General features: G+C 35.2%; 1 long non-coding RNA gene across 1 annotated transcript; it reads left to right on the forward strand.

Annotated features, from left to right (window-relative positions):
- Positions 1–9,720: 9,720 nt before the first annotated feature.
- Positions 9,721–11,099, forward strand: LOC128801170 (uncharacterized). Its single transcript, XR_008435145.1, has 3 exons — positions 9,721–9,774; positions 10,808–10,930; positions 11,038–11,099. It is a non-coding gene; the product is annotated as an uncharacterized LOC128801170 (long non-coding RNA).
- The last annotated feature ends 10,018 nt before the right edge of the window (positions 11,100–21,117 follow it).

Below are 21,117 nucleotides of genomic sequence, written 5' to 3' on the forward strand. Positions count from 1 at the left end.
ACATTGTTTTGGGAGTTAATAATTTAAGGATGGACATGAAGTTAGACACTGGGAGGAGGAACAAGGAATTTATGGGTGCACCAAGGACAAAGAGTTTATTTATCCACAGGGATTGCATAGGCTGTGGTTAAGTGAATTATACCATTGTAACATTGTAGTGCTGACTCAGAGAATAACTGGTTCACATAAACTTCAGTGCTGTTTGTTCCTTGTTTGGCTTTCTAGAAAAAGCTCAGAATTGAAAACATTCAGAGTGAAAGCAGCTGGGCATGCCAGATTATATTCCACAGTCAGCACCTCTAAGTGCAAAGGGACTTCAAAGAAAGGAAGAAAGAATTTTCAGATGACAAATTTTTGCTTTGGAGATTTGGTTGTGATACTTCTTTAAAGATGAATATGACATCTAGAAAGATGTACCTGGCTGGGTAATAATGATTAGTCATATTGGTGACATAGCAGTATCTACATTTACATCCAACCACAGGAATAGGAAATATCCTTAAAAGTGATATGTAAATTCATAGATGCTTAAAATTTCTGAATAGAACTTTAATAAAATAGAGACTAGGTGAGCCTTGTGAATCCTAAATCTATTCATGAATCCAGAGTAGGAAACTCTAACTTTTAGGTGTTTTGATGCAGATACCCAGCTTACTGCATGTGTTATAAATGAAGTTCAGTGCTTTAAGGGCATATTTTTTGTCTCTTGGGTGAGTACATGGGAAAAGGACCATGTGTTTCTTGGATGTGAGAGCTTTCACAATGGCCAATATCTTTTAATTCCTAGTTTTTATCCTCTTGTTTTGCTACAAAGAAGTTCTGACTTGGTTGCTTTTTTAATGGGAGCATACGATTTTAGGGCCATTTTTTGTGAAATGCTGTTCATCTCTGTGTTTCCAATTATGACACTAAATGTAATAAAAATATACCTGTTGGAAGAACATAACTTGCATGACCAGAGTTTTGGAAGGCTAGATGCCTCAAGGCCATGTCTTAGATTTATCTTTTATCATGTGAGAAGGTGGAGTTGAATAGATAAAATTCAGTTTCTCAAGCAATGATGACAATGAGAAGATTTTCAGTCTTCGTTTTGGTAGTTTGTTGGTTTTTAAAAGCTTCCTGTTTTATTTCTGATTAGTTGTAGTGAGCTGTCAGTTTTTAAAAATGTTTTCTTCATTCTTGTTTATTTTGAGGTCAGATAGAAAAAGGACTGTGCACAACAACTGCGAAAAGGAAGCAAAATGTGCACTTCTCAGTTCAGACATATATGAGTAGTTGACATAAATTTCATAAAGGTCAGACTATCGAGAGTTTCACAACCCCAGAAGTACCTTAATCTATAGCTTCAAAATAGAGATGTTTAAGGTAAGACATATCTGTAATCACAAAAGACTTGTATTTCAATAGTTTTGTTTTGAGGGAGGTTATTCAATAGATATTAATGACTACATTAATTACTGTTATCCTCTGAAAAAATATACAGTTTAATTCCCTGTTTGCTAATCAAGCTTTGTAAGTCACCTTAAGCCTCATTGCAAACTTGTATTATATGTAGATGACATAAGAAGATAGCAATGCCATGTTCCTTCCATTTACTTGTTCTGATAAGATTTTTTCCTATGAGATATCTTCCAATAATGTTTTTTTCGGCACTTCTGAGTCTGGATAGCCTAATAGCACACAATGCTTTCAGGTTAAAAAAAATTAAATGAATTGTAGAATATGTCACTCTCTTTGTACTACTTCTGCTGCTGGAGATTACTATTTAGCTGCTGAGAGGGACAGAGTTGTTTTCATTTTCTACTAATCTCTCATCCAGAATTACCTAATTCTCAAATGTAGGTAAAAAGCAGCTCCATAAATATAACTTATAATGTCACAGAAAGTCACCGACTCAACCAATTGTTCTTTTTGATTGTCCTTGCTAATTTTGAAGTAAGGCTGGAATGACTTTATTTGCCACCAAAATGTTTTGTGTTCCAAAGGGCTTCAAACCAGAGCTATGGAGTGTCCTGCAAAGAAGCCCACAGCTACACACAAGCACGTCCTACAGCCACCTAAAAATATCATTGTCCCAACTCAAAAGCTGCAAGCTATTTAAAAACCTACCAGGTAGTGAATCTGCTCTTTTAAAATATTTTTAATTGTCCTTTGTTGTGAAAGGGAACATGCTACATATGTCAGTGTTTCCAGTGTGTTTCCTGCCACCAAGACCTCCATCTTCCATCTAGTCATTTGTAAGTCCCCAAAGTTGGCCACAAGCCTGTTTCTGAGAGAGTTTCTTCACCAACATATGGCTGTGCTCAGAATGATTGCTCTGGCCTTCAGTCTGCTCATTTAAACCTAATGAGGTCCACAGAGGTGACTGTATGACTCACACAATGAAGTCATTTTTCCAATTAACATTCTGACAAATGCCTTATAAGTAGAGCTGCTTCAATAAGTTTCCACAGGTGGAGAAGAGATCGGGTATCACAAAATACTCAGTTACTTTCTTCTGATCTGAGAAATTCCATTCACTCTAGAGTATGACTGTTCACACAACAGATGGATATTTCATGTCTGTGGAGTGTGACCCGTTCCTAAATCAAACTCTCTATCTGCAAGCCAAAGTGCTCATGCAAGGCACAAAATTAACCTTAGTCTTGAGTAGGCACTCATAATGTTCATACTAAAAAGCCTTCCTTTTATTAGGAAGTCTTTTATTCATTATTGTGGGATATAATGTTTGGAAATGTAAGCAGCTGACACCTAATGGAAGAGTTTTAAGTAACCAATTGAAAAGCCATTCTTCCTGTCTGCCTATGCCCTTCCATTTTAGTATTTGTGAATGTTTACTCAAACAGCTTTTGTTGCATGAATATGAGAGGAAGAAGGGAATCACAAATCATCTGAAGAGTTTTTTTTTATTTTTACTTGCTAAACATTATTTGTTCTTTCCACATTTAAAAAATATGAATGTTCAGAAAGCAAAAGCAAACTCATGATTTAGCAAGCAGTAATGCTCTACAAATTGTGAATTGTCAAAGTGAATTGTCAGCAGATCTCCCCATGTACTGAAATTTGGTACATATACTGTTTACATATACAATAAAAACAAGAAATAAATTCATAGGGACTCAAAATCTTTACCAGACAAATTGGAACAGAAAAAAGTAATATAGTGCTATAGATAATGTATGCCTCAGCTATCACTAATTGGAAATTTTACACTTAAAAGAATAATATTTTGACTTTCTTTGATAAAAGATTGTTATTATAAACAGTTTATTTTTCCAAATTCAACTCCTTGGATATATACAATCAGCACTACTACCGAGTAAAGCTACAGTAAATTGTGTAGAAGCTATTCAAGAGTGAAAAATAAACTACTAGAATTTCCCAAGAAACAACAAAGAATTAAACCTGTGGCTTCCTTCCTTTTCAGATTGCTTGGTGCAACCTTTCAATAATTTTATGGTGCATTTTTAAGTGGTGGCATTATTATAATAATAATTATTATTATATCCAGTAGTATATTCATTATCTTTTTATAATATTTAACTTTCATTTGAGACTTTATTACTGTTATCATGGAAGCAGGTAGTGAACCAGTTTAACCCTATGAAAAGACACAATGTAACCACAGTTCTTCAAAGAAAATCCCTTGTTTGAGATATCTCTTTCATATTTCTATGAATATATAATCTCAAACTATGTGGGAGTATGAGTATTAGAAGTAACATGAAGTGCAAATTTACTTTTACACTGTGTGTATACCCAAGCAGGGAAACTGTCTCAGTAGTAATATTCCTACCACAATATACTGATATAGTTGAGTAAAGATTTGCAAAGTGTGGTAGTATCTACTACTGGACCAGCTTCTACAGCTGGGAAAAAAATTGTAGGCTTTTTAAGACACATGAACTCCAGCAGATTTGGAGTAGGTGAAGGAAACTCCAAAGCTAAAAGCACTTACTTCATTTGTTGCTTTCAAAATATAAATGTGACTCATTACAAAGCTCTACAGCAATATTCAAATTAATTCGGAGCTAGCCAGAATGAGGCAGTGTGTTGCCTAGACAGAGAACTGTACTAAGGGGCTACAGTGACCAAAGAAAGGATTCCTGCATGCTCTTGCAAACTTACCAAGTCATTTATAGATAGTGTGGATAAGAGATCCTGTAAGCCAGTGTACAGTGAGCCATGGAGTCACTCAGATGGATTTTTTGTTTATACTAACTGCCTTTGGAAACACAAGTCTTACCCATTGTGTGATCCTTTTCACCTTCCTTTGCGTGTTCTACAGCATAAGTATCTACAGGTAGGGCTGTTTCAGGTTCCCATCATGGGAGTGAGATAGAAGAAACAGGAGCACAGTTCATGTGAACCACCTTTGACAACAAATTACTCTGACAGCAGATGACTTGCCTACTAAAACAAGAGACAAGGAAAGTCCTCTCTGTTTAATATAGTGGTCTCTAGATTTATAGGTGATGTGTTGCCCTCAATATGTTTTTCTTGTTTGATTCTGCTTTTGTGGAACAGGAAGCATTTTTCCTTTTACTTATCATTTGCAGTCAAATTATTTCCTATTGGTCTCAGTTAACATAGCCTGTTGTGAGCACTGCTCCGTAAGAATATGATACTGTAATCTTCAGAATTCCATTAGTGAATCCTTCAGAGTGACTTACAATTAATCTGTTAGCATAATATCTCAGTATTCCTTCTGGTAAGAAGAAAAAAAGCTTTCCCCCCCAAAAAATCCCATGCATTTAAGTGGTCAAGTAGTCAGATGGAAAAATCAGGCTGGACAGGGGGGGATAGAGGAAAGAGAGCAAGATACCAGCCTTCTATGATTCCTGAGGAGACAATATATTTGATGATCTCATCACGAAGGTTACTAAATAAATGAAAGTAAATGGCTGGTTGATTCCCTTTAATTCAACATGTGGTGTAGACACTTCCTTCCTATTCCCTCACTACAGTACATTGGATCACATTAGGCTTGACAATAAGGATTGACTTAGTGGTTTTCAGTTCTGTATAGTGATTTTGATTATTTTTCAAAATGATTTACTGATTGCTCTAATGTGCTTTCTAATTCCTCATTTTGTTAGTGGTGCTTTTGTTAACTTTTTTTTAAGCCATTACTAGAGCTTTATTGACGTACATTAGATGTTAATTTCCAAATTTACCAATTTGTTATTCCTATGTTGGTTTTGTTATCAGATCACTGGCCTTTTGGGTCTTTATTTTCCTTTTCATTTTTTTCCCTGTTTTTTGCTATTTCGTCTTCTCTGTTGGGTGGAGTGGGGTATGAGCATAGTTATCAAAGACAATAACTGGCTACCAAAGTTACTATTGCATTAAGGCAGGTAAGAACTTTCAGGTGTGTTTGATGTGAAACAGGAATGTAGTACAAATATTCCCCAGTGTAAAATAAAGCAAATGAAAGGAAATGAACATAAAGTACTGATTCAATGGTTCATGATCAATGCTAGTAAGGATGTTGGAATGGATGGTTTAGTATTTCTGAAGATGGTTGCACAATATTAATCCACTATCTTGAGTTATTTAATATGTCCTTGATAGATGCTAAGGCATTGGTAAGGCTTTGCATACATCCTGGAATTAGTGTCATTTAAAGAATTATCAGTTTTTATTGCCTCTCTTACCAGTCAGTACAAGTTAACTTATTAGACTGTAAGAGACAGAGAGTGATGGAGACTGCAAATTCTTTTTTTTTTTCAAATTTCTCATAGTCATCCTTTCATGTGACTTTCATCCTCATTGCTTAACAGCTCTGATCTTTCTGCAGTTTATTAATGGCAGAACTTTTGCTTTTAAAAATTGGTTGACCCAAGTAAGTCTTACAAATGTCTTCAGATATTTTCATGTATCCAGTTTAATTAATACGTTACTTACAGACTTTAACAGAAATAATTAGATATGGGCTCTTTCACCATTACATATTTTAATGGCAAAATCAATCAATTTCTGGTTTATATTATTAATATTGATTTACTTTCATTGTCCAAAAATACCCATCTGATAGCATAATGCAGTGGTGCTGGTACTTTATCAGGTTTAAAGTCATCTTTTCAAAGTAATTTTGATCTTAGTCAGGACTGTTTTCAACCGAAGTGGACTGATAATCAATAGAGAGAGAAAATATTGCTGTGCTTTTGGGACAAAAGAATTGGAATTTCAATCTATTTTTTAAGTTGCTAAAGGAAGAAACTTCTTCCTAAATTGTTTTTTGCATGTGTTGTAAAAATGGGAGAGTAGCCGGGTCCCTTAGGTTACTTGATTTAATTTAAGCAGACTGTCTCTTTTTTCAGTGCATGCTCACTTCTGGAGCACCCACCTTTTTAAGACACCTCTGATGCTCCTGCTTATGTAGTCCATTGCCTTCCTGCTTCTGGAGCTGAATAAACTCTTTTCGAAGACAGATGTTATGTGTTTTATGTGAAGGCTCCAAAAAATGAGACTTCAAAATCATACAGGGTGTCAAACCTGTCCCTGAACATTCAGTGATGTGTAACAAACTCATTCTGTTGACACTGGCGATTGCTGACTTTAATAACATGATAGCTAGAGATGTGTGAAATGTTCACAATGAAGCCAAACACCTCTAAAGTTTCATACTTTTAGAAAAGCCCTGAGTATTAAAACTGATGTAAGCCTACTCTTGAATGCAAAAGGATTTTGACATTGAATAAGACTCAGAACTTCATTGTAATTCAAAACTAATTCAGGCATTTGTTATTCTATTTATAGGCTTTTGTAAAAAATGAGTGAGTACTTTCCTCAAGGAAAACTAGTACCAATCAAAAGCAATGTGAATATTCCTGCAAGTTGTCAATGATCCATCACAAAAATTTTCATGGATCTCATAATGAAAGATTATCTATTAACTCTATTATTATGCTAAAATAATAAGCACATTCATTTAGATTCTTCCATTTATTTTAACTTCAAAACATTCTGGTGCAGTCATCCAGCCAACGGCCCACACAACATTTCTGGCCTCGAGGCTGACTCAATACAGGCAGATTTATCTTTTGAAAAGCTGTTGCCACTATTCTGAGACAGGAAAAAAAAAAGCTTCTGACTGAGAGTAAGGGTTGCCAGACATGACTCAGTCCCCAAACCCAGAATCCATGCAATGTTTAAAATGTCATTTCACATTAATAAATTATTTGAAAAATAAAAGAAAAAAAGAAAAAGGAAAAAAAAAGAGAGGGAGAGAAGGAAGATGGCACCATGCCTACATTCCTCCTGAGCCAATTTTGCACTTTCCCAATTGTAAGCATAAGTGGAACCTGCATTTGGATGCGTTTTTGTGAATGACTATGTTACAAAGCCAGTGAAGCCCAAGAAACAATAAAGTATTGGCTGTTTTACAGTCATATATGGTTATGGTGCATCTGCTGAGGTATGGCCAGCAAACCAAGTGTGATATGGAATGTGTGAATGTGATTTGCTTTGACCTTGGTATGTGAGGGTATCATCAAGCATATATTTTCACTCAGACATGTAACTTACCATTGGACCAGAGCGAGCGTGCACTAGGATGTGTGATTTGTGTATTTGTAACAGAGGGAGGGGACCTGAACTAGGCATGGGATCTTTGATGTAGTAAATATCCTCAATTATGGAGTCTGGAGGGAAAGGAGAAGGTGAGAAGGTCAGATTGTGACTAAGGAGGTAAAAGGAACAAAGACTGTTTCTTCCTTTGTGCTCATCTAACAGTAACCTGTGAACCATTTCCATCTTAGCACTATTTTGACCTGTTTAAAGGTCATGCATAAGAGAGCAAAAAGGAGAAAGCTTTCTTTGTCACCTCTTGTAAAGATGCACAAGGGACAGGGACTGTCTTGCCTGATCTAAACAAAATTCTGAATTTCCAAGCACATTTCAGAAGGGTAATTAGAGCTGATAATGTTAAATAAAAGTTTGTGCCTCTTCTTGTGTCAAGTCTTCTGTATTTGACTGACTGAATATTTGAAAAAAAATAGATTTAACTGGAACTTAACCTTTAAATAAAAAGAATTAGTTTTCATTTTCTCTCCTTTTCATCTATTGATAGTCATATCTCTTGCACCTTATCAAAAATTTTCAAAATAGGACTAGTTACGAAAAACCGAATCATTGAGATTTTTACTCCAGCACACTGTAAAGATCCTATCAAAAAATTGGCAAAATGTGTCATCTGCTCAGACATGAAAGTGTGTGATTTCAAGAATATGAACTGAAAAGCCCAATGTAGAAAAGCCTATGACTCAGCTGTAAGACATTTCATTGCACGAGAGCCTCCATGTGCCATTTAAAATGTATAAGTGTCATCATAAACCTCCCACTCTCCTAAGAATAGAGCTATCACTGGACCCTGTTATCTCACAACCCCAAGGTACAGTATGATAATGATACTGCTTAACATCAGTGTACAGAGAGAGAAAACACTGGAGATGCCGCAAGCATCTCAACTATAAAGAAAATCAAATTAAAATATTAATTTACTGATTAATATAACATTAGATGACCCATTTCTCCAGCTTGTTAAACAACAAAGACTTGCAAAACTAAATAAGGGCCTAAGAGATAAGTGTTTTAAGAATTCCCATAGAGATGTTTAGCTCCTTTTTAAACATCATTAAAGATGTACTTTGCTTATAACAGGCAGTTTTATTTTTTTGCTGCACTGACAACTTCTGCTTGTTTTTATTACTATACACTTTCAAAAAAAGGTTACAAAGTGAGGGGTTTGGCCACAGAGTTTGAACAACAGTTCATACTGTAGAATAAAAGAGCATGAGTACAAGGCAGACTTGAGAGGAAAGAGAATAAAATCATGCAGGTAAACCATGGTGCAGGGGGTTTAAAGTTTGATACGTAAGCATAAAAAAAAAAACCAAAACAAAAACAAAACATTTTTACCCTCTGTGCCAGAAAAGGCAAAGGAGAAAAGTTTCTTTGCTGACCTTTTCCATATAAAATGCCTGCTGTTTGGGAAAATGGAAATTGAAACACATGATTTTTAGACAGGTAATGACAACCTAATTTAAAGTAATTTACTTCAAAACTAAAAATACTGTAGTCAAATTCTATAGCAATTTTATCCTCGTTGGAGCATGGTAATGTCCCATGACATTAGAATATTGCTTGAATTTTTGTGCTATATTTTACTGAAAAATATAAGTAGAAATATTTGAGAGTTTTTTAAAAATTATCTTTCTGTGTAAGCCAAACCCTCACAGTATTGACATGGCACTCCTATGAGAAAATGTATTACTTGCTATGGGAAGAAACTGTGAATCTTTTGTTTCCATGGGTCTTTGTCTTTTCCTTAGTGATCCAGAAGATATGAGATTCTGAGCATGGATATTCACCTTGTATGTCAATATCATGAGTATTTTAAAATGAGCTCAAAGGGAAAACTACCAGACTAGTCAGAAAAAAACCCAAACTACTTCTGTAACAGGTACTTAATATTCTCCTTGCAAAATTTTGCCTTTCTGGCCTTGGCCCCATCATGCATGTGATTATGAGGGTTGGAAATAAGGCAGCTTGGGCTTCCTGAAATACAGGGGGATGTGTGCATGAGTCTGTTCCCTATATGTGCAGTGTTCCAAGTTCTTATCCTTCTCCTTTTCGTTCCTGTCCCCAGTCACTGCCTCCAGGTTACCAGCTTTCCTTATCCTCGCTCCCATGGCAACAAGTCTCTGTTCCAGCAGTAGTGGCTCTGTCTCTTCATCTCCTTCCTCTGTATCTATGTTCTGCAATTTAGAGGTAGCTTGATTTTCTGTCACTACTTTTCTTTCCTGTATTTATCAGGCCATGTGTGCTTGTTCCAAAAGTTCTACTCTGAATATACTGATTCTGTATGTGACACTACTTTAACCAAAGTGAATCCAGGCCTGTTTTCTTTCTTCTCCCAACCTTCTCTGAACTACTCTCTTCTATGCTTGGCTGTCTGAAAGAGGAAAGAATTACTATTATTTTAAATATTGTTCTCCCACTTATCCATGGCAGGAGCAGAATAAATTGAATTGAAACAGAAAACATTTTAAAATTTAAATTAGATTAAGAAAGGTTAGAGTTATATGTACTTTAAAAACAATCATACTGCCACCACCATTTTTGTAGGCACTTTGTGCACAGAAAAGAAGACATGAATTTTTGAAACAACCTGCTTGCATCAAATGAGAAAAAGATTTCAGAATAATCATTCCTGTTGATTTTTGTTTGGCTCCTTAATATGCTTTTTAACACAAAATATTCATGTTGGACCATGATTCTATCGTGCAAACAACTCAGTAGCCGCTAACAGTTCCAAAATAAATACGCAAACTTTTGAAATGCTGAAAGTAAATTAAAAAAAAAATTAAAATTTAAAATCAAAGAACAAAAAGGGGGAGAGAGGATAAAAGTTTAACATTAAGAAAGGGGTAAAGATCCAGTGTGGGAGTTATAAATCTCAGGGACATTGTAACAGAATCAATTGATAGATAACAGTAAATTTCTCATTTGCTGACCTGTGATTATTTGGAATGAAACAATGATGCTGCTAAACAATATATTAGTGTGCATTACAATGAGTAGCAAGTTCTCCACTTTTATTTTACAAAGTGATTTTTTTTTTTTTTTTAACTATAAATCACTTGATTTCTTTTTAAGAGCTAAAGGTTTGGGGCCTAAAATCCTCCTTAAATCTTAGTGGGAATCACAGGATATTTAGCACTTGTCACACTGCATTCCCGTGTTGTGGTGGCATTGAAGAGCTTCTTTCTCCTAAAATACAAATAATTGTATGGTTTTTTAGGGGGAAGTGCTGTTTTTGCATTGTGTGAGTTGGAGTCCAGCTGTCTGGAAAACAGCTCTGCAGAGAAGGACACCAGGATTCTGGTGCACAGCAAGTTAAGGAGCCAATTGTGCACAGCCAAAGGTAAAGTCCATACCGGGCTGCAAGAGCATGGTCAGCAGGTCATGGGAAGTGTTTATTCCCACTTCTATCTGTAGTGCCACAGTGTCGGGCTCCCCTCTGTAAGACAGGTACTGACAAATTGGAGCAAAGCCAGAGAAGGCTGCTGGGATAGACAGGAGCTGGAGCACACAACACCCTGAAGGAATGTACTTATTTAAACCTAGGAAAAGAAGACTAAAAGGTGATTAATTTTCTGTCTTAAAGTACATAATGGGTGGACAAACATAGGTAGTCTCTTCTCCAAGATTCAGGATGAAAAGTTGCATCATGAGACCTTGCAAGGGGACTTAAGGGAAAGAGTCTTCACAACGAGAATGGTGAACAGGCTGTCAAGAAAGGCTGTGGACTTTCACCAAAGCTTTCAGAATTTGACTGGACTATGCCCTATTTGATCTGGTCTAGCTTCTGAATAAGTCTTGATTTAGACAGATGATTGAACAAGATGACCTACAGATCTCCCATCCAACAAAAATTATCTTATGATTCATGAGTCTATGAATACTGGTTCCCTAGGAAGATCTGCACTGTACTTTCTGCACTGCACTGTGCTTTCAAGATTCCCAGAATAGGAAACACTAAATAAAAATAGAGTAAAGTTTGCGCATTAAGACAGACTAGGACAGAACTGTTTGATTCCAGCTCTTTGAGTAAGCCACTTAAATGATTGTAGGCTTGGGAAGCAGTAGAGCATCTGTGAGCTTCAATTCTCCTCCAGTGAAATAGAATGCATAATATTTCTTCACATTTTTTTTCTAAGAGTGATTCACCCTTATGCATCATAGGTTTTTTAACAGACTGAGCCAAATCAGTTACTGATCAGAGATGCTATGGTACCACAGCCATTGTGCATTTGGTCAATGTACATATTAGTTCACAAGCATAATCATCAAATATATGGAGAAAACAAAGAGCAAATAAATTATTCCAGAATCCTTCTTCCTGCATATAGAAACCTGCTTCGTCATCCAAGCAAGTATTTTAATTATTATGTCATATACACTCTGATACGAGATATAAGCGTAGGGGAACAGCCTTTTCTCTCTCAATTTTTTGAGAACTCCTGAATTGATGCCCCAGCATCTGTTCTACTCTAACACAAAATGCTGTCTTCAGGTCTTTGCTTCCTGGTCCTGCCTGCTCTACTGCTTGGCTTTGTGCTGAGATATTGTAGGTGGTATGTCAGTACTGTGTAAATGTTTTGTGGTTAAAAACCAAAGAAGTGATTTGTGTTTATAAGCTTTAAATTGCCTTCCTGACAAAATATGCACAAGCTGAAAGCTTCTGCTCATGTAAAATTGTGATGGATTGCATTTTATTGGAACTTATGAATAGCTCTTTGATTTGAAACAATGAACCCTTTAAATGCCTTTAGAAATTATAGTGAGATAAAGGTATTGTTCTCCCTCCATCACCACCATCAGAGAGTGACACAAAAGGCCTGTTTTTCAAGACAGACCCACACACAATGCACACTCACTCCCATATAGCCATAATTGCACATTCAAATTTATAGAAGATGACAAATATAGTGTTGAATTTTCTAAGTTGGTATTGGATAGATGCCTGATTTTCAAATATAAACTCTTTTGTAAGTACACAGAATACATGTCTATATCAGAATATAGACACTATCTAGTTATATATATATATATATATGTACAAAATATAGGTATTAAACTTAAAACATTATATGTCCAAAGACACACAACATCTATGAAAAATATTTCATTTTTTTTCACCTATAGCTGATTTAGTTAGTATCCTAGAATAAAAAAACCCCAGAGATTAATATATTTTCTCAAACTTTGGTGTGTGAGAATATATAGATTTATTTATACAGATGCACCTTCAGTTTTATCTTTGTGTTTATTTATACCCAAAAAAATGTCATTTTCATATTTCAAATATTTCTTTTAGGTGGAGGTTACTTGTTTTAGCACTCCCAAGTTAAAGGGAATATAAAGTCAAGGGAATATATAGTTAAGAGTATGTCACTTCTTTTCATTAGATTCTGTCAAAATAGAAAACTTTGTGTTTCATATATATGTATATTTAACAGGAAAACAGGGGGCAATAAGAGAGTTAAAACTATTTGTGAAAGCTTGGTTTTTTTCTGGCTAGGAAGCTTTTAGTGGCAGTAGTTAAATGTTGAATATGATTACTCAAAACTGCTGCTTAAAACTGAAAATAAAGTTGAGCATACTTGTGAAGACTATTTCAGAAATTTAAAAAGTAGTGCATAATTTATCAGTGTTAATAGCCTTAGGTGCATTTCAGTGCAATTCTGAGATAGTTCACCTAAAGAGTCAACAATTTATCACATCACAATACATAAAATGTACTTTTAATTAATAAATAGCATTCTATTGCCTTTACAGCTACAAAAAATCAATCCTTCCTTACCTTCTACCTATAGTTTGGGTTCCTTTAATGGGTTTTAATGGGTTTAATTCTATGCTCCCTTAGCAAATCTTATTCATTTGCTTCCTGGAAGACTTTCTGTATTTTGTGGCATAATCTCAGTGTCTATAGGGTATCTGCCTGATATCTTAAAGCATCATTCATTACTCGTGAAATGGCACTCTAGCCTACCTTCAAGTAATGAAGTTTCTGTAATGTATTGTAGTTCTTGTTAACAGGCTATCTGTGAAGTCCTTAAGTTTAAACTGTTTATTGGGAAAATAAGGTGTTTCCAGTATTTCTGAATGGTTGATGAAGTATTTCACTTCCATAGTCTCAAGACAGTTGGCAAAATAGATCTTTATCTCTTACAGAGAAGTAAGTCAGAATTTCAAACAGAATATAAAATTTGTTTATCGTCTCACCTTGTTATTATCATTTTGCAATTATTAAACTTCAGGAAAAGAGAAGTAAAAAGCACGAAAGGATTCCAACAATGTCACAACATGGAAAAAAAAAGAGGAATCAGGACCAAACTCAGTAACCAAATGTTTATAAGACCACTGAAATTTGTAATTTGTCTGCCTGTAATGTTTTGTCAAGTATAGGTAAGATACAAAACAAAATAATAATTAAATTATATGTATGTATTGAAATATTTCCCAAACAACTCTCTCATGAGCCATGATATCTGATTTGCTTCATGGGATAGTTTTTCATAGGCAGCACAGCACTGCTTAAAGGAATCTCAAGATAGTCTTACAGTGTTTTCCAGGAAAGGAAAATGACTCCTTTATATTTATATAAATGAAAATGACTTCTGATCCCTTATACTGCTCTAATTATGTTAAGTACATAATAGTTGTAGCTGAATATCTGTCTTGAAGGTTTTCCCCTTGTTATAGGATGGAGTTCTGCCTCTACAGGAATGAATTAGACTTCACTTTATCAGAGAATACAAAACACCTGAATAATCTGTCCTCAAGGCCATATGTATGCATACAGCTATTTAGACATAGGTAAATCCTCTTTGGAAAAGAACCAAAGATTCAGAAACTAAGTTTAAAAAGAATTATTATAGATATTTAAATCAATATAATTATTTCAAAATGTGGGAGTCAACATAACTCCTCATGGAAGCATAAAACAGATATGGGTTTTTTTGGAAGAACTATGATATGATCATTAGACAACATAACATAAAACAAATTACAGATGCCTGGTACAATACTGCTATTAACAGAACAGGGATGAATACACAGAAATATGTAGAGGCAGAATGTTATCAAACAAAATGTAACCTGAAATAATAGCACACAGAAAAATCCAGCTTCAAAATTATTTTTTCTTTTCTGCCTCTTTTCTTGATAATTTCCATACCTAAAAGTGCAGAAACATATCTCAGGTATTAAGATTCTAATTCTCTTTCATACGTCTCACAGCTGTTCTTTCACTCTGTATTAAAGCAAGGTGTCTGGCTCTTTACTATTTCTGTACACTCAAATCTCTTCTTCTTTTTTGGAGCTCACCCACTGAACGAAAACAACAAAACAAATTGACATTGACATCAGCTGTGATCCATATTCAAAACTTTGTTCCAAGAACATACAAATTTTAGAATTTAACCCACCCTTCCAAACCTAAACTGTTGCTACGGCATGTGTTACCTTACAAAGGCAGCCACACCTCAGATAAAGAGCCTTGTGTATCACAGGTAGCATGTGTGAATAGAAGCCTGACTCAGAGATGGAAATCTTCCAGTTTCCACTTTTCTCTCTTTATCAATTATTCTTAGATTTTTGACACAAAATTTTCAAAAGTAAAGGGATTTTTGACAAAGTTATTACAAAGTAGTAGATTAAATACCCTGTTTTTATCTCCAAATAGCAGTATATCAAGAATAAGAAAGATGGAAGCAAGTTTTTTGTTAAATATAATCATCAAAGAAGAGTTTTGTGGTTGGGCTTTTCTCTTTTGCTTCCTGCAACTTCCAAGTAATACTAATGAATAAACTATTCAAAGGTTGTGAGTCCAGTAGAGTAAAAGGGTAGTCATCACAATAAAATGGTCAAATATCACTCTTTTTATGATTTGAAAAATGGAGTAGTTCCATTGTCAACTGCTATGAACATTCATCTTTGAAAGTTTATTTAGTTTTTGACCATGACTAATTTTGAACCTCCTGAGGTAAAATTAGCTGTTGCTAAAGTTCTGATTGCAAAGAATGCTGAATCTGAATTTTTCTTATGTTAAAATCTACATATCCCAGGCAGGACTTTTTGTGATAATCAAATTATTTCATTACTTTATTATCCATCTACATAAATATACACCTAAACCTTAAGGATCTGTGAAGAAATAAAACAGTATTTGGTGAAATAACTTCCCACTCCTTTGACTTGATTTTTGTTATAGACAAAACAAGTAGCTGCACAGGTTGCTACCTCTATTCTGCATTTTGAAAAATGTCTTTTGCATTTATATCATCAGAGATAGCTCACAGGATACCATCAAGGTGTTGATGCAAAACCTATTGTGTGACTTGTTCTTATATGTTTTTCTTAATGAGCCGTATCCACTTTGAAGACTAAATTAGGTTATCATCAGACTAACATGATCTACAAAACATTGTAAAAAGGTTAAACTCTCTTAGATGGGGTTCCTTGATATTTATATGGAATTACAAATGCTCCTGTTAGAAGATTATCCTTGTACCCATAGATTAAGGCCACTGCATGAACACTCTTTTACAAATCAATATTAATTAAAAATTATTATGATCAGAGAACTAAACAAAGGGCCTATGCTACTAAAGAAAGGGTATGCCCCAGTGACAGATCACTGTTAAAACCTCTCATGCCATTGGGTGATATTTGCCATATGTCCAATGATTGATAGTAAGATTTAATGAGTTCTTACAAGCAATTAAATAATCAAGGGTTCCTGCTGTTACATGGCATAGCTTGATAGAACAGTGACAAATGAGAGAATATCTGCAACCTAATCAAAGGGACATATTTCCTTGGGAACAAAATAATATTATCCACCAGTGCAATCAAAGGACAAAAGAACACAGAGAGGACGCAACAGAATGAGATAAATTTTGTGCTCTTTTCATTATTCTGGCCATACAGTTTCCATTTATTGGATCCTATTAAATCAGAAAGACAATTAGGATACTTAAATATGTTTCATTTGTCATAAACTGTTAGCTAGTGGGTACATACCCATGTCCAGTCACCTTAGGTCTCCTTTCCCCATTAAACACTATCCTAGGTTATGGTTTCTGTATTTTTATGTGTTATTTATTTCTACTGTGATTACTGAAGTCCTGCTTTAGTTTGGATTTTGTTTTTCATTTTAACTAAAAGGGATACAGTAAAAGACTGCACGACACCAAATCTGTCGAACATTTTTGATTAATAAATTGTTCTAAACATTATATATTATCTATATGAACATTAGCTCCACTTTGGATGTGGAATGACATCATTTTAGAATTTCTTTTAATTTCTTTTATATTTTTATGTATTTTAAAATTTCTTTTCACTATATATATTCACTGCTTTTTCCTAATGTGGGATAAGCACAAGTTGTAAAACCTTGACATTTCCAAAAAGCCCAGAATACCTGTTTTTTCCAGCCAGCTGTGTTTAACACTGAAGTATCACTGATTCTACTTTTTCCACAATCCAGTACATTTGTTTTGTTTTTCCATACACAAAGTGAAACTTTTCCAGAGTATGTGTCATGTTTCAGACATTAGTTATATTGCTTAATGCGCTAATGGAAGATGCTCAGATACTACACCAAAAAGTTGGTACAAAGAATATACCTAATAACTATGGAACTAAGTTAAAGAAATCAGCAAGCAAAAAGCTTCTTAATTTTTCAATGATTTGAGTATATTTAGCTATAAATTCTCTTTATATATATATATAAATAAATAAATATATATATATAAATTCCCTTTATGTCTTCCAAGCTAATAACCTTTTTTAAAAATCTATGATAAAGCCACATTTGATAAAAACATAATTCTTTGTTGGATTTCAGCTGTGGATGATTCTGCTGAAATCAGAATGCAGTGATACATCATGAAAGTGAGATAAAGATGCTTAAAGTAAGGCATGTTTTTAGATTAAGAAGATCTATTTGGTTTCTGTAAGTCTTAAAAATTACATTGTCCACCTCAAATATTTGCCTTGAAATTTTGGTCGACTCCAAATATGTCAGGTCAAGAATTGCTTAGATTAGTGGCTGAGGCAGTTTGGGAATTTGAGGAATCCTGCTGCTGCAGAACCACATGTGCACAATGACTTTAATGAACCTGTCAAGTGATGCATCAGTGTGGTTTAACATGGGGGTCTGTCAGATCAGTGATCCGTTGGATCACATCAAGTCTGAACTTAAGTCTGAGCTTAATGTGACCTAGTGAAGATAAACTAAATGAGTTCTACATGTAGGTAGTGGCAAGAGTCAACAACTACTAAAATAACAACTTGGTTGTTCCAGAAAGCAAACCTCTCAAGAATCATAGAGCAATACCAACTTTTTGGCAGCATTAGATTCCTAAGGACCACTCTCAATCAATATATTCACAAAATGTACACACCTCATTATATTCTGTACAGATTGCAAAGCTAGCTATAATGTAAAAACAGGCAGACAGTCTGTCTCAATATTATTACAGGAAGGCTTGGTTAAATTAATAGCTTCTCATTGATTAAAAAATCTTGCATTTTACATGTTCTTAAGTTGGTTCCCACCATTACCTTTCAATAACAGAATACGAGTCTTTGGAGAAATGTGGGTATATTGAACTACTGTATTGAAATATGAAGGTAGGCAAAATAAGCTGTTTACCTTAACCTATTGTTGTTTCCTGTCATAAAGTTCTCTCCACCTGAAAGATAAAGACAACCCCATCAATGCGCCCTAATTTTTTGTTTTTTGTTTATTTTTATAATATTCCTAGACTATTACAAATGTAGTTAGTTTGAAGCAGTCATTGACCACAATTCCACCAAATCATTCCAGTAATTACTGAAAGTGAGAAATATTTATCTCCATGTAGCATTTGCTATTGTATACAACTCTCAGCTTTTGATTCTTTGCGATTACTATACTAAATCCAGCTAAAAATAATAAAACTAATTCTGATCCACTAAAATGCTTTTGAAATCATCCTAAGAACTCATGTTATGATTCTTGATAGCATAGAACTCATGTTATGATTCTTGATTCTTTGCTAGGCTGAGTTTTTCATGCTAATCGTATTATGTACACTCCATCAAAAACTGTTTTGAGAGCTTCTGCATAAACCTATTCAAATGTATTTTACTGACATGCAATGTTGGAAGACTTTTCTCAGTGCCACAAGATCATCTAAGCTGAATTGAAGTACCACAAACACACAACATTTTTTTTTTTAATATAAAGAAGGATTGTGATCTATTGCCCTTGTTCTTTTGTACTTCTGCAAACTTGATCTGCGCCACTAGCAATCTTATGGGTCAGATGTTCTTCTGCCAGTCAAACAGGAAAGGACAGATCAGATGTCTGACTATGCCCTGACATATTTAGACCTGAGTTTCAACATACTAAGACCTGAATTTCAGAATAATGTTGCTTGTTTTAGTGCAATGCATATGTCTTCCTCTTTGTCAACAGAAACACTAAACCAAGCAGCATGTTCTTGGATGCACAGCAAACAAATGGCAGCTGCCACATGTGCAGCGTGACTAAGATATTGGGGTGTGAAAGTGAACAGACAAGGAGATTGACGTTATGGGGGCAGGACAGCTGTGTGATTTTCCTGTCTCTCAGACTTTGGGTTGTCACTTACAGTAGTGCTTTCAAACAAACACTCCTCATTTTGTACACTTTGTGGTTTACACCACTTTAGAGACTGATGATTGAACCAATTGAAGTGGCTGCCTAGAGGTTTGGGATTATGTCTGGAATAGACAACAAGGTAGTAAATTAATGCAGAAGCATTGCTAGCTGCTCTTTGGAGTCCTTCTCTTCACAGTTCATGTAACTAGTCTTTGAAAGTATTAACTTCAGCATCATCTAGAGATGGTCTGTGCTTTTGCCAGTTGAGTTTTCACTATAGAATGTCTAGCAGATTACTTTCTCTTTAGAAAAATATGAGTCCATATGCTAGCTGAGTTAACTTTGTTACCTTCCAACTCAGTTTTTCATAGAATCATGTCATTTTGTAAAACTCTCTAGGAAGCATTTCCTCCTCATATTGGGCCACTGTCCTGATTTTCTGTGTTGACCACAGTGGTGTGTGTGCAATGTGGCAGGGAGGCTTTTCCTTCCCAAGAGGCTGAGTCCATTCCAAGTTACAGGGGTCAAGCTGCAAGTTTACTTCCAGATATTCATCTCCTTAGCTCTGTGTGTGTGTTGAATCGTCTCTTTTTTTTTTTTTTCCTCTGTTTTCAAATCATCAGTCCTGCAATGCAATGAAAAAATGTTGCTTGGTTCTCAATGAATTCTGTGGAAGTACCAAAGGGAAAGAGTAAGCATCTATATTTGGAATAAACACAAACTATTATTAGACAGAGATTTTGGAAGTAGTTGTAATTTATCTGCTATCAGGAGCAATAGAAAACCATATGGATGATAAGAAACATAACCAGGGCAAGGTCCTTCCTGTGTCTGTTGACAGCTAATATGCACCAGGAGGGCAATGCCATATGTTTGCATGTACATTACCACGGGGGGCACTGACATATGTTCACACGTATGTCACCCCTCTGGCCTGCTGTCATAAGGCTGTTTCCAAAGGGGAGTGCTCCCTTGAAAAACAGAAACAAAACCCATAAGTGTGAGTCTCCTACATTCTCTTTGTCAGCAGCTTTTCTAGGACTATCACTGCTGTTTGATGAGCAATCAGAACAGATGCATCAAAGCAACAAAGGCTTCTGTAACCCTCTCCTATATCTCTTCAAGGTATTTGAATGGCAAAGGAAGAAAATACAGACACCCCACTAGAACAGTCACACCTCCTGGAAAAGTCATACCTGCTGAAATACTAGACCTGCTATAAGCCCTGAGGATGGTGAGCAGGCGCTTCTTCCAAAATATTTCATGGACTGTTCTTCTTTTCACTTCCTTTCAGGGTGGACATATCCTCATATCATGTCAAAAGCAGTTCTTGGGAGGATAAAAGAAAGAGTTTGAGAGTAGAGGAGTGACAAAGTGAGAGAATAAAAAGGTGGTGTTCATGATACTAACTCCTGCAGTTTTGGGGAGTTGGAAATAAACAGTACATTAGATTATGCCGACCGTTCCCCTGGCAGTGCAATATTATTCCTTGCAATGTAATTTCTAGTGTTTTGTTCATTCCATTTAGTACTAATCCAAGCAGATAGCGTTTCTGTTCTATCTCTTGGGAGACCATTTATCCCTCAATCCACTTATTCCACTATTAGGTAGATTTTCTGAAATTTGCAGTGTATTTTTCTCTTTTTTAATTTCCTTCCTCTCTTTAATTATCTCTTTTGGTGCAAATATGGCTCATCTTTATATATTTGCATTCCTTCAGAGGTCATCAAGTCTGGCACACAGAGCAGGAATGCAAACCTCAGTATGAAACCTGCTTTTAGGAAAGATTTTTCTGCAGGATTTTTTGTTTGGTTTCAAATGACATGTGGCTAAGAGTACTTTGGACTTTGTGGATATGCATCTTTTAACTAACTATGTCTTATTTGGTCTAGGTGTATTCCAGTATGCTA

The sequence above is a fragment of the Vidua chalybeata genome, chromosome 1 (assembly GCF_026979565.1).
Source record: "Vidua chalybeata isolate OUT-0048 chromosome 1, bVidCha1 merged haplotype, whole genome shotgun sequence".
NCBI classification, from domain to species: domain Eukaryota; kingdom Metazoa; phylum Chordata; class Aves; order Passeriformes; family Viduidae; genus Vidua; species Vidua chalybeata.